Source organism: Centroberyx gerrardi, chromosome 6, assembly GCF_048128805.1.
Source record: "Centroberyx gerrardi isolate f3 chromosome 6, fCenGer3.hap1.cur.20231027, whole genome shotgun sequence".
Taxonomy (NCBI): Eukaryota; Metazoa; Chordata; class Actinopteri; order Beryciformes; family Berycidae; genus Centroberyx; species Centroberyx gerrardi.
This window is the reverse complement of record NC_136002.1, coordinates 20,102,700-20,110,845: the sequence shown is the minus strand read 5'-3', so window position 1 is coordinate 20,110,845 and position 8,146 is coordinate 20,102,700. Positions and strand designations below refer to the sequence as shown.

Here is an 8,146-nt window from a genome sequence, read left to right as displayed (position 1 = left end):
TAACAACTTTTGACCACAAATATGGGGTATGTTTTGGATCATGGATGCCATTCATGCTGATAAAGATTTTTTGGAGTGTCCCTTGACCTTACAGGACTGTATTGGAGAGCTGCACGTGGTAAGCAACACATAAGTAGGTCTACAGTGAAGATATCGATGAGATTTTAGTCAGAATCGTTTACTTTGGTGGAAAATTAGGTAAACTGGATTTCTTTCCTCCAGCACAAAAGCCTAAAAGACTGTCCCACTTTATCTAAAACATGCTGAGACCAAGGTCACTGCGTTTCATCTGTGCTGCCATGAAATTAGGAACCCTATGATGTCACACCAAGGAGATTATATGATTTTGATTTCCCTGCTATGAGTCAGTAACACTAATGATGATTTTCACTTATCAGTCCAAGAAATATGTACAATCCTGACTCCACAGTTAGTTAGTGATAGTGAAGTTGGGTCTGAAAGCACAAGGGCAATGCTCTTATAAACAATAATGAAAAATGGCTACATCATAATAAACCAGTTGTCAAATATAGGGATAAACTCAGACAAGAGACACACATTTCAGTGTGGCCGTAGTATGTGTGTGTGTGTGTGTGTGTGTGTGTGTGTGTGTGTGTGTGTGTGTGTGTGTGTGAAAGAGGGGAGAGAGAGTGCACGTGTGTGGATGTTTGTGGCTCATAAAGATGGATTATTGAGCTGCTGATAAGCAGTAGGCATAGACAGAGCATTACAATCACTGTTAAAGCCACCTGCAGAACCTCAGAAGCCAGACTCTCGGAGACTTTCGGATTGGGAGACTGTAGTTTTGTAAGTAGAGTTGTAAAGAATTAGAGGCTTGCACAGATTAAAGCTGTGATAAAGGAGTAACAATTTGGACAAATATCACTTATGTTGTTGCTGTGAAAATATTTTAGCACATTAAATTGTCAGAGCACACAATGGGTCTGTATGGAAATGAGGAAAGAGTCTTTGTGCTGCTGTCCATCTCTGTGCCCAAGCAGGGAAACTGCTCGCTTCTACCTGCTTGGTGTGCTCGTTGCTGTTTACATGCTGGCTGGTGCTGCCATGTTCTCTTCCTTGGAGAGGCCAGCAGAGCTACAGGCCCACCGGCTCTGGGAGAGGAGGCTGAGGGAATTCAGTCATGTGCATCACATTAGTCGTGAAGACCTGAGCTCTCCGTTGCGCCACTATGAGGAGGCCAGGACTGCAGGCATCCGGGCAGAACAGGGCAGAGCATTCTGGGACTTCCCAGCCGCCTGCTACTTTGTGGTAACAGTATTCTCCACCATTGGTGAGTCAAACAGAACAGCAAACTGTGAGTAACTTTTTGGGGATTTTGTAGCATGCGCTGTTTCATCAACAAGCACTACACAAGTTTGAGTGGTATTGACAACTTGTTTATAAACTTTTGTGACCAAGCTTCTCATAGTTTTCTCTTGATAGGGGGTTACTAACACAATTTTATGAAAGAAAGAAAGAAAGAAAGAAAGAAAGACAGAAGGGCAAAAAAACAAAACAAAACTGAAGTACAAATCAGAATGCAACCAATCATACAGACCACATAAGCCTAGCAATATGGAGCCCGTGATTATGAAAACGGCAAATGATGTGTTTGAAAAGAGAATACCATCCCTGTAAATGTATATTTCACTTGAATCCAGGGGAGAAACAGGTTTTGAATAAAAAGAAAAATCAAAGCAACCTCATCTTTGACAATGAACATTTCTATTCTATACACTACCTCAGTGCCCACTCTGTCACTGCGGAAACTGAGGGAGTGATTGCACCGAGTGTGGATCAATTTCCTTTTTACAACACACTTACATATTTACTGACTGCAGTCATTTCATGATGTACACAACAGATGTTGAGACAGTGACATGGTCAGCATAAATATTTCCAAACAAACTTTTTTTTCCCCCTACAGTGATAAGGGTGACTATGTTTGACATTTCATGGTGATTCACTCAACTGATTGTATCTTTGTCATTTCCACCGTGTTCTGCTCCCATCTAACTGCCCACACAAACACACAGCCCACCCTTCCACTCCTACTAATCTCTTCAGCACACTCTCTCAATGATGATTAAGAGTATACAATGTATTAAAGCTACACTAAGCGATTTTGTCTGACCACTAGAGGGTGACAGGAACCGCAACACATTTTGTAAACACACACAGCAAAGCTCCTGGGCGACGGAAGCCCTTAAGGACAAACTGTGCATAAAGGCTAATGACTAAAATAAACGTACCTACGGAGAAATATTGCCGGTTACCAGTCTCACTTTGCCAGATTTTTCTCCCGCTGAAGGTTACATGTCCCACAATGACAAGTGAAGAGGTAGGTAGTAAGACACACACACACACACACACACACACAAACACACACACACAAACACACACACACAGCTACTGGTAAGTATATAATACCAGTACGTGTACCAGTATGTGCCTGTGCCAGTACCAGTATGTGTATAGTCGGCCACACACACACTACACATCAGTACACATCCACCCGCACATACACACACATATACGCACACACAGCTACTGGTACGTATATAGTACCAGTACCAGAACCAGTACGTGTACCAGTATGTGCCAGTACCAGTAAATGTAGTTGGCCACACACACACTACACATCGGTACACATCCACCCGCACACACACACACACGCACACACACACACACACACACACACACAGAGCTAGAACCACCTAGTGCACCCTAGCAACCACCTTGTGCACCTTAGCAACCACCTAGAAGCACCCTAGCAACCACCTAGTACACCCTAGAAACCACCTGCAAAGGCCCTAGCAACCACCTAGTAACACCCTAGCAACCACCTAAAAGCCTCCTAGCAACCACCTAGTGCACCCTATCAACCACCCAGAAACACCCTAGCAACCACCTAGAAACATCCTAGCAACCACCTAGTACAACCTAGCAACCACCTAGAACACCATAACAACCAACTAGAAACACCGTCTGTGTACCAAGTCACACTCATCCTCCTCGCTGCCGTCCTGGCGGTAGCGTGCGGAGCTGCCACCCTCTATTCAGCCATGGAGGGCTGGAGCTACTCGGAGTCACTGTACTTCTACTTTGTGGCTTTCAGCACAGTGGGCTTTGGGGACTTTGTGAGCGGCCAGAGAGAGCACCATGAGGACAGCCAGCTATACCAGGTGGCCAACTGTCTGCTGATGCTCCTCGGAGTCTGTTGCACTTACTCCCTCTTTAACGCCATCTCTGTCATCATCAAGCAGGGTCTGAATTGGATGCTGAAGACATTGGCCTGGATGTACAGCAGTATCTGCCACTCCAGGCCCCAACTCAGACCACTGTTTAAACTCTGTTTTTCTGACTCTGAGCCACACGTGTCTTTGTGAAGACGACACTCTGCAGAGACAGCAGATGCAAACAGTTTCCAGTTTGGGCCACAACATGCTGTGGCGTTCCTTTGTTCCAAATGCTATTGGTAAATGCCTGTGTGATGAAGCCAAAGTGAAAACAGTATGCCAGAGAGACACAGACAGAGGAATCACAGAAAGACAAGTGCAGGGTAATTGTTTCCCTATAGGGAGAATGTAGACTATGTTAGATCTCTGCCCAATTGAGTAAATTAAAAGATTTCTGAAAATGGGACAGTGATAAAAAGTCATGTAAAAAAGACAAATAGCAAATGTAATCAATGCTTTTCTCTAGTGATAAAATCGGGGGGGGGGGGGGAACAACTTAGTATTGTAGTCTACTTTTGGTGACTGAATGACATCTGCAAGGTAGGATATACTTGTTGTCTGTGTGTTCTCCAATAGCCCAGGTTCAGTTTTAAATAAGAGCAAAAGTTATTTTTTATTGCCACTGTTTGAAATGCACTTGCACTGCCACTTTTATCATGAGTATAATCAATGTTTTGTGTATGTATTGTAATATACAGTATACCTTCCCAATATCCTCCTCCTCAGTGGGAGAGAAAAAATATTTGGTTTATTGTGGTACAAGCCTGCTTGCATCATCATATTATGTAGGCTACGTCAACATAATACTGAATCCCACGTTATACTGCACACCACCACACATATGGAGGGTTTTAAGGGCCGAAACAAAATATATAAATACATAAATAATTATATAATTAAATGCTTAAATAAATGAACAAATATATAATTATATAATAAAATGCTTAAATAAATGAATAAATAAATAATTATATAATTTAATGCTTAATAAATAAATAATTATATAATAAAATGCTTAAATAAATGAATAATTATGTGATTTAATGCTTAATTGTCACCATAAATAAATAAATCAGCAGGCTCAACCAGTCGATCGAGCTCTCTTTGATCGAGCTATGAGTTTGCACTGTGAAGCTATTACAATCCAGCAGATGGCGGTAATGCAACACTTATGGATGCCAACCGCCATAAAACTCAACAGAAGAAGAAGATCGAGCTGTGAACTGCCGCAGCGATTGACTGTGGTTTTCAATCGCTCAACGTATCACGCAAGATTTCATTAAAGGTCCCATATTATGCTCTTTTTAGCTGTTTAAAACATTTCTCAGTGGTCTTTAAAACAAGGTTATGAATTCTGTTGCAAAAAAAACACACAAATCCAGGCTCTGTGGAGCCTCTCCATCCTCTCAGTTTCTCCCCTCATTAACTATGCGCTGTTCTGAGTGGGCGGGGATGCTCTAATAATGAGGCGCTGCTCTGATTGGCCGCCTGATCGGCTGGGTGAGGGGGGAGGGTGCAGATGCGGAAAAACTCCAAAACCAACATGGCAGCTCCTTGTAGAAGAAAACTCTGTGACACAACATGTAAAACCGTACATGTTTGAGGCGGAATCTGTCAACCGAACAAGAGGAGGCAGCTGCCAAAGTTTTACAGACACGGTTACAGCAGGATGTCTCTGAACGGTAGGTTGAAATTTCACTGTTTCCGTACTTTCTCACCGTGCGTGTGTATGTGGTTGCGTCGGCTATGTGGTCTATCTGGATAGCCATAGCGGACAAATTTATATCCCATAAAAACGATATCTAACGTTACCTGCTGGAGTGTCTCGCACGGTAACTATACCGTATGGTTTGTTTGATTCATTTTTAGCCTGAAGTTCACCAGTGCCGGTGGTTTGAGGTTGTCTAGTAAGCTCGTCAACACAGTAGGTGTCGGTAGCTTTTTGCTGGCTAATTTGATAGCTGCTGTAACTGCATCTCATGGAGGCCTGCCGGTCATTCCGCCTGCTGGTCATTCCCCCTGTACATAAAATCTTACCTCTTTTAGAGTTGACACCTTTATTGTTTATGTCGTATGTTACATTAGTTTGTACAGTACTCACATCTACTCTAAATTGCCTGTGCTAAATGATAAACATATATAAATGTCATTGTCAGTGTAATGTTCTTATAAAGCTTGCAAAATTCAATTACAGTTACCCTGTCTCATTCCTTAGGTTACCAGAAGAATGAATCAGCTTCAGGATCCACCTACATGCATGTTGATCATCCTGGTCTGGAGCCTGTGTGTTTGAATGTGTTCTCACTACAGAATGCAATGAACATTTATAAAACAGACTATGGGCCCTTACAGCTTAGAGGTATAGAGCAGTAAGTTTCTTATATGCATTCTGTGCATGAATTGATTTGCCAAATAATATGACCAACATGTGACTTTGGATAATACTGTACATGACAATAAATTTGAGTAAAATAACTGTGTGTTGTTATACTTTATTACACATCCATGTAGAGAAACAACTGTAGCACACCTAAAATTATTTTAGTGACAGGGGCATAGGACAAAAGTTACTGAAAAAATATATAATCCCACACACACTGTCTACACTTACATGGTGCTTTATTACATTTCAATGAAATGTAAATGAAATTTCCCTTTACACACCCATGTAAATTAAACGTGAAACCAAAAAGTAACCACAACACTGACTGTTCATACAGAATACAATTATTTTATTATAGAAAAGGCATTAAAAAGGCACATGTAGAAACATAACAGTGCTTGTGCAGGACCATAATGGGGTGCTGTTATCAAAATGGGCTGTTGTTTCAAAATCTACATCTGTGAGTTTACACAGGGGAGTGTTCCACTGCAGCATTATTGCAGTGTAGTAAAGTAGTGCAGTATCAATCACAAAAATGATTTATAATTTGATGTTTTTAGTTATCTGTTATGCATTCGTGGAACACACCCAACTACAACCTGACCTCATGCCAGATAAACAAAACAACAAAGGAAGAGACTGAGTATTCAAATGAAATGTATTGACAGTATGGGCACCTTCCTCTCAGTGTCTAGCCTACAGATCCTTTGTCAGCTAGTGCTGGGCCTTTCTAGGTCGCAGGGTCAGAGTAGTGATACCAGTGTGTGTGGTGCTGTGCATATGCTGTGAGCTCCATGATGCTGCCAGCTACGTCGGGTTCAGACTGCCTCTTGATTGAACTGAGACACGTAGCTGCAATGACGTCCTCCTTGGCTGGCCTGTCAGACTGGGCGCACGGGTCTTCTGGGACGGGGATCTTCAAAACCTGGCTCACATGAGGTGCAGGGTCCAGGAACATGTGATCAAAGATGAGGTCCATCAACTCATCGACGTAATGTGTGGAGTAACAGAAACACAGAAATCATCAGTTCCATTACAAGAGTGTACATCACATACTAGTGTGTAGCAAATTTGCAATTTTCATTTATAGATTATACTATAGTTTATACTTTATGACATTTGTATATTTATTGAATTTTCATATTTACAAAGTTTTGTGTGCGCAATAAAAATGTGCGTTGGTAAACATACTGAAAGTTGGCTCAGGGGGTCGGCTAAGCAGAGGGTCCCAGGGTCCTCCTCATCCTCCTCCGTTAGGTCAAGACGGGTCTCCTGGATGGTCTCTTGGTAGGTGGGGAGGTCAGGCTAGGTTGTGGAGGAATAAAGGGGACAGTTGAAGAGCCAACTCTGAAATCTCTGCAATCCAAAACTACATTACCACAAACTACAGCCTCAATAATTACTATGTAGTTGATTCTAAATGTCTCCAACACAGTCTCAAGGAAAATAAGACAATATAACCTCCAGAGAGGTAGTATTTCTTGTAGTGTCGTTGTTCAGGTTTTCTAGGTTGCCACAACCCCAGCTGATTACAAGACTAGACTTATCAGACTAGGTGCAAAGACAGAACATGCAATGTTACATCTCATCAGCCAGTAACTCCCTTCCATTCATTTGGCGTTAGAAGTGAAATATTCATGGTGACAAGAGTCCCTGATCGACAAAGTACTTTTCGAGTTTTGCCACGTTACATTTGCGGTTGTCTCGTGTACGGAGATGTGTCCGCCAAGTGAGCCAGAGGGGGAGCTAACCTTAGCTAGCGCTACATTAGCTTGCTGCAAGTGGCACTAGCCCCTGACCTTGATTATAGTACATGTGTCCTAACGGCACCGGGTTAACGAGACGAGGTGCTAGTTTTGGCCGGCTGAGGTAAAGTTAGCCTACAACCGACTCTGGCTGCACATGTTTTTGCCCCAATTGCTAACTGTTGTCGTTGTGGCCAACAGGCTTCCTCCTATTCACAGGCCCGCATCAAACTCGGTCTCATCAGGACTGGAGCAAAATCACTACCCGATGCTAATCGGACTGAAATACCATAAACTACCGTATCCATTTCTCATTCTCAAGTTACGTTAGCGGACACATCTCTCCACATAAGGCAACTGATTTAGCAACAAAGCATCATAGAGTGTAAAATAAACAAGAACACAGTGTCGCAAACAAGCAAATGTAACATAACTTTACACATGTTAGCAAACCTCGACATGTTCTCAAGCCCAGCTGACTGTACTTGGAATAAACTGTAAATATAATCACAAAGTTACAAAGCAATCACTTACCGATTGCACGTCCAGTTAGGATAGATGCATCTTTCAGGTGCAGTTGATTGTTTTCTGGACTTTTTTCCGTGCTATGCTACACTACAGACAATTCATATTCATATATACAAATATATATATAAATGAATAAATAAATAGATAAATACACAAATAAATGTAACATTTATATATTTAATGTCTCGTTTAATTTGTGATTTATTTATTTATGGTGACAAGCATTAAATCACATAATTATATATTTATTC

At 41.8% G+C, this 8,146-nt stretch overlaps 1 pseudogene; it reads left to right on the top strand.

The window, feature by feature from the left end:
- The first annotated feature begins 954 nt into the window (after window positions 1-954).
- Window positions 955-3,591, top strand: LOC139933729 (potassium channel subfamily K member 13-like; annotated as a pseudogene).
- The last annotated feature ends 4,555 nt before the right edge of the window (window positions 3,592-8,146 follow it).